The 9,719-nt window shown below is 39.8% G+C and overlaps 1 protein-coding gene across 6 annotated transcripts in view; it reads right to left on the bottom strand.

Annotated features, from left to right (window-relative positions):
• The window catches only part of HIBCH (3-hydroxyisobutyryl-CoA hydrolase), a 69,201-nt gene that overhangs the window by 7,908 nt on the left and 51,574 nt on the right, over nt 1-9,719 (bottom strand). The gene's annotated exons all lie outside the window — the stretch shown is intronic.

The raw sequence follows: 9,719 nt of genomic DNA, 5'->3' as shown, positions 1-9,719 counted from the left end.
GGGGGGATGGCCACACCACAATCCCTTCTCCTTCATTCATGCATGCACATGCTCCTGGTGTGATTTTTTTCAAACTGCAGGGTCTGGGACTTGACCCATGGTTGGCCATATGGGAATACAGTGCCTTAACTACCATGCCGTCTGCAGGCCCCACCAAGCAAAAGTTTCCTAACCTGTTGCAGAAACAAAATATCACTCCACAAGTGAAATAAATTCTGTATCCATAACTTAAGTAATAAATCTACATCTATAGTTTGCTTGGCATAAATTAGAATCTCAACTAGCCAAGAAAACAGTGATTACACTTAAATAAAATTAACCCACACCTTACAAAATACTAATATTCACAGAAGACATTTTAGTGTATGGTGTACACAAGGTGAAAGGGTATATATACCATCCCTCTCTCTTCACACACTGTGACTCCAGAGAAGTGTCTGAACTGACCTGAACCTTTGCCTAAAAATACATCTACTTACCTTGAAAATAAAACAATTCATGTTACTATGAGGCACTCTTCTGTAGTACTTGAATAGATAATAAGGCAAGAATTATAGACCTGATCCCTTGGCTCCAAGGCTATGCCACTTCTTTTGTAATTTAAAGATGCTGTTACACGGCTGGCAGGTGGCATGGGGTTGGGATGCTGGACTACCACATTGCCAACTGTGGTTCAGGTCCTGGATCTGGTGGTTTGCTTCTCACTCTCTCTCTCCCTCCGTCCCTCTCTGGTGAGCACACATGCCCAATAGCAAATTAAAATAATAATAACAAGAGTAAATAAAATAATTCTTTAAGAAAAAAGATGCTATCACTAATGTCCCAGCACTCTGTGTGGTTGTGACTAAGATAGCCAACACGAGAGGCCCATTTCATGCCCTGTCTCATGCCTTTCCTCTGTAATTGCAATGTACTATTTTCAAGCTTACTTAGAGGTTTAAATATAATGATTCTCTTTAATGATTATCTTTAAATTTAATGATTATCTTAGAGGTTTAAATTTTACTTTGTGAGTTCAAAGAATTTCCCACATCAAGACTGTATGCTCTCAGTAGCATCCTTAAGTCTGGCAAACAGATTCAAAGATTCCCTTCAGGGATAGGACAGTGTCTTATCCAAAACTTAAACAAGTGACTACAAGAAAAGTTTGTGGAAAATCAGTATCCAACCTACAATCACAGTGCAGTTGAATATGAGAGGATGAAACAAACAAAAAAATGGTTAAGGGCTTATTATTTATTTATTAAAAGTTTTTGCCATAGGGCATGTGCACTTGCTGGAGACAGAAAGAGACAGAGGGGGAACGTGAAAAAAAAAACACTGCCCAGAGGGTATGGCTATGCCACAATCCCTTTTCCTCTCAGGATTTTGGGCATACATACATGTGTATGATTTTCTTTCTTTTTTTTTTTAATTATTAAACTTTATTTATTCATTTGCTTTATTTTAATTTGACCAGAGAGAGACACACAGAGAGAGAGAGAGAAAGAGGGAAAGTGAGAAAGCAAGCCACCAGGTCCAGGACTCAAACCATGGTCAGCCATGTGGGAATGTCCAGCACACCTCAATCACCACGCCACCTGCCGGTCCCCCATGTGTATGATTTTCAATGTGCCAATCTGGAACTTGAACTGCAGTTGGCCACGTGAGAGTTCCAACACCTTAACCACCATGCCACCTGCTGGCGTTGATCAAAGGCATTTTTTTTACTAAATTAATTCTTTATGGGAACTCATTCCTCAATGCCCTCGGCACCCTAGCACATTCTTTTTTTTTTGGAGAGATTTTCACTGTAGGGCGCGTGCGCTCGCCAGACAGACAGAGAGAGACATAGAGACAGAAAGCGAGAAATCACCCCCCAGGGGGGATGGTCACGCCGCAATCCCTTCTCCTCCATTCTCCTCTCGGGATCTTGGGCACGCACGCACACGCGCCCGGTGTGAGTTTTAAGCCACCGGGTCCGGGACACAAACCGCGGTCGACTACGTGGGAGTCCAGTGACATAGCCATTACGCTAACTGCTGGTTCCCCCTAGCACATTCTTCTGACAGCAATCCTACCCCATATTCCGGCCTTCCTGGTGGCAGGCGATGGCACATCAGTAGCAGTCTGTATATCCTGAAAGTAGGCAGACAGTGGACCATTTGCCAACAGAATCAGTAGTTCTCTTGAGCGGGAGCAGTAATCATATCTCAGACTGCAACACCCAGAGAATTTCACTCACAACACTAAAGGCGTTCTTCCGGGAGTGGCACAGCCACCTTCGGGCTTTGCTAGTCTGCAAAGTCAATGAACTACGCTCCCCCCCACAGTGCCACAGGGCGCGAGCCCACAGGACCCCACCGCCATTATGGCTAACTGCTTATGACAGCCACTTCTTGGTTTGGCACTTTCATGTGCCATCCGGATTTCTCAAACCACAAAAATCTGTCTCTTGCTATACTTCCACAGTTTGCTACCAATTAATTTAATAAGAAAGGCCATTTAAGGACCTTATCTGTGCTTATCTCAAATACATATGAAAACATGGAAAGAAACTTCATCCAAAAAGTTCTGTTTGCTCAGACTTTTTGTGGATCTCTATAGATTCTTTTATTATATATATATATATTATATATATATTATATGTATATATAATATATGATAAATTATTATATATATAATAATAATTTAAAGATACTTTCATAATATATGTTGCTGTTCGACAACCCAAAGATTCTTAGAGTCCAACAACTTCAATATGCTGGCAATTAATTTATTTTTTTAATTCATGATAGAGCACGTGCATAAGAGAGTGAGAGCCAGAGGGAAATTAAGAGAAAGAAGCACCCATTATAGGGCTCAGTCACACTGGGCTTCCTCCTATCCATCAGGATTCTGGGCTCACAAGCGCATGCCTGGCATGTCTTCAGGCCGACCTGTACTGGCAATTTAACAAGAGCCTTAGAGTGTGGACTCTGGGTCAGTCTGGGTTGGAATCTAAGCCCTACCTCCTCCTGGATCTTAGTTTCCTCATTTGTAAAACAGAGACAACACTACACACCTCATGTTTGGTATGACAGGAAAGGATGGAATGAGAGCATAGATGGGGATGTTTCCCTTGGCAATGAAGTAAAGGACGGGTTAGAAGAATCAAAGAAGAGAAGATGAAGACAGTTAAGCTCATATAATAAGGCTTCCATCATTAAAAATGGAACACGGACTTTCTGGAAAGTTGATAAACAAACAGGACTTGGATCTTTCACTATACCAGAATTTTTTATGGATACAATTCTGTACCCAGACAACCTGGTCAACATATTTCTACTTCTTGTAAAAGACTGGTCAGTGTTCCAAACAATTTATTTGCCCCTTTGGAGATTAGTTGTCTCCTATATGTCAAAGTGCCAAGTTCTTCCTTTATTTTTATCAAATGATAAGTAGTGATATCTAATGTCAGCAATATTACTGAGTAACTATTATGCATTAGACCCTTCAGGGGAGACAATAACAAGACATGGTCTTTGCACTCAAAGAGCATTAACAGCACACTACACTAAAATCACTGCCTTTTAGGTCGGAATTCTAGGAACCCTTCTTTTGACAAGTTTTATCCAGTCCAAGGATAATTCCTCTACTCCACCCTTCATGAGTCTCCCAGAGCCCACAATAATAAACAGTGTGACATGCATCATCAAAACAATATTCAGCAAGCCTAGTCAATATACCTGCTGACAGAATTAGAAGAATTATACAAAGTAGGCCTCATAGTTGGTCATACAGATAATGTGCCCAACCCTTCCTCTCATTCATTATGTGATCTTAGAAAACGATCTGAGAATGGGACCAGCAGATGGCATAATGTTTATGTCGCTGGACTCCCACGTAGTCAACTTGTGGTTCAAGTCCTGGACCCAGTGGCTTTAAAACTCATGCCAGGCATGTGTGCATGCATGCCCAAAATCCTGAGAGGAGGATGGGAAGAAGGGATTGCAGCAAGGCCAACCCCCCCCTGGGAAGTGATTCTTCGTTTTCTGTCTCTCTGTCTCTCTGGCGAGCATACATACACTATAGCAAAAATCTCTCTTAAAAAAAAGGAAGAAAAGAAAGAAAGAAAAGGAAAAAAGTTATCCTTTTTTTCCTTTTATAAAAAGGAATGCCATCTATGACATTCTCTGGAAGTCTAGACTCCTTGGGTTTAATCCCCAAAGAAGCAACTTGTGATGGTTGATTTTAACTGTCGACTTGATGTGCCATGAGATACGCAGATATCTGATTACACATTTTCTCTAGCTGTGTCAGTGAGGTGTTTCTAGATGAGATTAGTACTTGAATGGTGGACGGAGTAAAGGAGATGACCTCTCCCAACATGGGTGGGCCTCACCCAAACCACTGAGGACCTAAATAGAACAAAAAGGTGGAGAAAGCTGGATTCAGATGAATTTTCTGCCTAACTTCTTGCATTTGGACACTGGTCTTCTCAGGGCTTCAAATTTGAACTGGAATATACACTACTGGCTCTCTCTTGCTCAGTCCTGTGACCTTCAACATCAGACCTCCTGGTTCTCGAGCTTGTAGATGATGGATAACGGACTTCTCAGCCTGTGGAACTGTTGAGCCAGTATCTTATAATAATAACTCTCTTGGGACCAGCAGTTAATGTAATGGCTATGTCGCTGGACTCCCATGTAGTTGACCGCGGTTTGCGTCCCAGACCCGGTGGCTTAAAACTCACACCGGGCGCGTGTGCGTGGGTGCCCAAGATTCCGAGAGGAGAATGGAGGAGAAGGGATTGGACTCCCACATAGTCAACTGCAGTTTGAGTCCCTGGACTCTCACGTAGTCAAGTGTGATTTGAGTCCTGGAACTAGCAGCTTAAAACTCAATCTGGGCACAAAATGTATGTGCCCAAAATCCCAAGAGGAAACTGGAGGAGAAGGGATTGCAGCATGGCCATTCTCCCTGGGAGATGATTTCTTTCTTTCTGTCTCTATGGTGAGTGTATGTGGCCTTCAGCAAAAGAAAGAAAGAAAGAAAGAAAGAAAGAAAGAAAGAAAGAAAGAAAGAAAGAAAAAAAGAAAGAAAGAAAGAAAAGGAAAAGAGAGCCTAAGAAGCTAATTAAAGAAAACAAATTGGCGGGACGAGCAGTTAGAGTAATGGCTATGTCACAGGACTCCCACGTAGTCAACCACAGTTCGCGTCCCGGACTCGGTGGCTTAAACTCATGCTGGGCGCATGTGCGTGCATGCCCAAGATCCTGAGAGGAGAATGGAGGAGAAGGGATTGTGGCGTGGCCATCCCCCCTGGGGGGTGATTTCTCACTTTCTGTCTCTCTCTCTCTGTCTGGTGCGTGCATGCGCCCTATAGCAAAAAACTCTCCAAAAAAAGAAAAGAAAATAAATTGGCTTTGGCCTGTTACCTATCTAACTCAAAGGAATATATAAAGGTATAGGATGAATATGCATGAGTTTAATTTTGTTCTCCTATGAATAAAGAGTACACCATATTTCAAATCTACTAACATGTTGTAAAGTGAACTCACTAATCTTTCCATTAAACCAAATCCACCTCTTCCTAAAATTTTTTTGAACTACTAAAAACATCACCAAGAGAAAATGGTAAGCAAGCCATGGAAAGTAACTACTTAAGAAGTATTGAGTGTAGTCTCCACATTACAGCTGTCTTAAGGAGAGGATAAATCATTTCCTAATATTATATTGCAGAAATAATTTAATGTGAATAGCAAATATTTAAAAATTTGCAAGGCCCAAGAGAATTAAACCAGTGCAAATCAGGTTAAAACATAAATTACCAGAAAAAGTTGAAAAGCATCTTAAATATAAACAATGTTTTCTACAAGGGCAAATTGTGCACGGAATATAAAAATGGGGTGAGTTTCATGACCTGATGGTTTAGGTAACTGTATCCCACATAGCTGACCACATGATTCGATTCTAAACCCAAGGGCTCGAAAACATGACAGGCACATGGGCACACATGCCAAAAATCCTAGACAAGGGGTGACCATTGCCCATGGGTGGAGCTTTCTCTTCTTCCTCTCTCTCTGTCTCTGTCTCTCTTCGACAAGTACACATGCCCTCTTGCATAAAAACAAAAAGGAATATAAAAACAAACAAGATATACTACAGTTAGAAGCACCTAATATGACTACATATTTTTTAAGGTGAAAATCCAGAATAATCTACTCAATCGCTTTTTAAGTAGTCCACAAAAATATAACAGCTAAATCAACGAATATCAAAACTCCAAAATAACAAATACTTGTTCTGTATTTACAGCTGGTCAAACAAAAATATTTTTCATTTACACCTATCTACAAACTTATGTACGCCTTCTCCATATTTTAAGTTTCTTTCATTGTAAATTCCCTTCTCTAATAGATAAAACTAACCAGTTTCTGTTTGGATATCTGCAAAGGTTGTTCTTGTTTATTTGTTTGCTTTTTGCTTTTGTTTTTAATTTGCTATAGTATGTAGGGGTTACCAGATAGAAAGAGAGAGAGAGTAGGTGAGAGTGCCCCCCCAGGGGGGATGACCATGCTGCAATTCGTTTTCCTTCATTCTTCGCTCGGGATTTTGAGCATGCACACACATGCCTGGTGTGCTTTTCAAGCCTCCAGGTTCGGTGAACCATGCGGTTGGCCATGTAAGATCCATCCACCTTAACCACCATGCCACCTGGCTGTCCCAGAATCTTTCAAAGCTTTCATAAACTGTCTTTGCCCCTTAATAACATTTTTTTTACTTAGAATTATGCTGGTGTGGACTCTCTTTTTTACAACTAAAATTTCTGACCAATAAAGAGCCTGAAAATAGGAAGATGAAAAAAAAAAAAAAAAGTATATGGGGATGGTGAGTAGAGAAAAGAAGAAGAGAAAGGGACCAGCAGTTGGTGTAATGGCTATGTCACTGGACTCCCATTTAAGGTTCGAGCTCCAGACCTGGTGGCTTAAACTCACGCCAGGCATGTGTGCACATGTGCCCAAGATCCTGAGAGGAGAATGGAGGAGAAGGGATTATGGCGTGGCCATCCTCCCTGTGGGGTGATTTCTTGCTTTCTGTCTCTCTGTGTCTCTCTGTCTTTCTGGTGAGCATATGTGCCCTATATCAAAAACCTCTCAAAAAAAAAAAAAAAAAAGCAAGAAAGAAAGAAAAAGAAAAAAGATAGAAAAGAAAAAGAGAAAAATAATAGTAAAAAAAATATCTATCACTATAGGTATTATGGGCATTAAAAACTACTATGAACAACTTTTCCAATAAATTTTATAATCTAAGTAAAAGTGACATATTCTTCAGCTCTTAAAAAATTTAATCCACAATTATAAACCTTCTCACAAAAGAAACTGCAGGTCTAGATGGCTTCACTGATAACAATTTTACAAACTTTTTCAGAGAACAGGAAAAAAAAGAGGAAATTACAAGAAAAAATACAAACCAATCTCTCTCATAATGTAAAATACTAAACAAATCATTAGCAAATCAAACCCAGCAACATGTAAAATGAATAATAAATACACTGTGGCCAGAGTTCACAGTATTTCAGGAATACAAAGTTAGTTCAATGTTCAAAAGTCGATCATAGTCCATGAACAGATCCACGTCTATATGATTATTTGACTTTTTACAACAGGTACCAATACAATCCAATGGGAAAGATGAAAGTCTTTTTGACAAACTGTTCTGGAACAACTGTCTAACCATATGAGAAAAAATTAACCTGGACCTCTTCTTTTCTTTCTTTCTTTCTTTTTTTTTTTTTTTTTTTTTTTTTTTTTTTTTTTGTGTCTTTTACTGGTTTTTGCCATAGAGCGCGTGCGCTCACCCGAGAAACAGAGAGAGACAGAAAGTGAGAAATCACCCCCCCCCGGGGGGGGATGGCCATGCTGCAATCCCTTCTCCTCCATTCTCCTCTTGGGATTTTGGGCATTCATACACACGTGCCCGGCATGAGTTTAAGCCACTGAGTCTGGGACTCAAACCACAGTCGACTACATGGGAGTCCAGCAACAGAACCATTACGCCAACTGCTGGTCCCAACCTGGACCTCTTTATCTCACACCATATACAGAAAATGAATCTGAGCTAAAGCTAGACCTTAAGGAAAAAACAAAACCTAAAATGCTTTTAAAAGTAAACACAGAAAGGTATTTTGCAACTTTGGAGTAGATAAAGGTTTCTAAGGACACAGAAAACAATACTGATAAAAGAAAAAAAATAAAGATAAATTAAACTTCTTCAAAACTAAAAAAGTTGAAAACTGACATTTTGTTATTGTAATACACCATACTAAAAGAGTAAAGGTAAGAAAGATCATATGATCATCTCAATAGACATAGAAACAGTACCTGATAAAACTCAACTCGCATTTAAAACAAGAATTACAAAAAACCTCTTAGCCCAAAAGGAATAGAAGTAACTTCTTTACTAATGAAGACTATCCAGAGGAAACCTAGAACAATCTTTTATTTTTTTCATGCCAGAGGACACATGTGCTCACCAGAGAGAGACAGACAGAGGAGAAGAGAAAGTACACAGGCGGGATGGTCACATGACAATACCTTCTCTATTTCTTCTTCTCGTTTCATGATTGGGGCACACACAAACACACACACACTTGCATGTTTCTCAAGCTGCTGGATCAGGCGAGATCCAGTTGCCTTAGCCACCAGGTACAGAGCCAGCCTGTAACAATCAATATTTCTAATGTTCTTAAAAGCTTTCTGCCTGAGATGGAATACAAAGGTGGCTATTACCACCTCTATCACACATTTTACTAGAGGTGCTAGGAGGTAGCTAGGAGGAAGGAGGATATGGGAAGCTGCTAGGAGGAAGGAGGATGACAGGACTTAGAAGGAAAGGAGAGAGGGTAGAAAAAGGGGAAGGGAAAAAGGAAGGAGAAGGGAAGAGAAAGAATGATATAAAGGGATATAAAAGAAAAAAAAACCATAGAGAATGTCCTATCGCCTCGTGGTTGAGGGAACCAGATATTACATGGCAACTATGCAAATGAGTCCTGGCACTGGTGGCTTGAGAGATGCACAGTGCCTATGCACGCATGCCCAGAGTCCCAGTGGATGGAGAAATGGAAAAGGCATTATTGCATGACTGTGAGCTGTGTGGGTGCTTATTAAGCTTAAAAATGTTTGTTCATCATACTCCATGGAGAGAGAAAAGGCAAGTCACAGATAGGAGGATTCTATATCACAAAGAAGACATGTCCAGAATACATATAGGATTCCTATGAATTAGTAATATTTATTTACAGGCATGTCATAAGAAAGAATACCCATATGAACAATAAAAACATGAAGTGCTTGACATCCTTAGTCATCACAGAAATACAAATAAAAATCACAGTGGGATACTATTTAATATATTTCAAAATGGCTAAAGTTAAAAACATACTACTGAATATTAATAAGCATGTTGAGCAACTCAGGTTCAAATATAAATTGTTACAACGATATTCACAAGTTATTTGAGAGTTACTGCTAGAGATAATTACACGCATACCTGGTGAATCTGCAGTACTCCTGGATAAAGACCCAACAGAAATATGTATCTATGTTACCAAAAAGCGTACACAAAAATGTTCATAACAGCACTATTTCTACAGTAAAAAACTGCAAATAGCCCCAAACATTCAACAGACGTGAATAAATAAAATATGATACATCACAAAATGAAGTATCTTACAGCAATGAAAATGAGCTAGTGTTA

Source organism: Tupaia chinensis, unplaced genomic scaffold (assembly GCF_000334495.1).
Source record: "Tupaia chinensis unplaced genomic scaffold, TupChi_1.0 Scaffold000225_1, whole genome shotgun sequence".
Lineage (NCBI taxonomy): Eukaryota > Metazoa > Chordata > Mammalia > Scandentia > Tupaiidae > Tupaia > Tupaia belangeri.
This window is presented reverse-complemented; position numbering and strand designations above follow the sequence as displayed.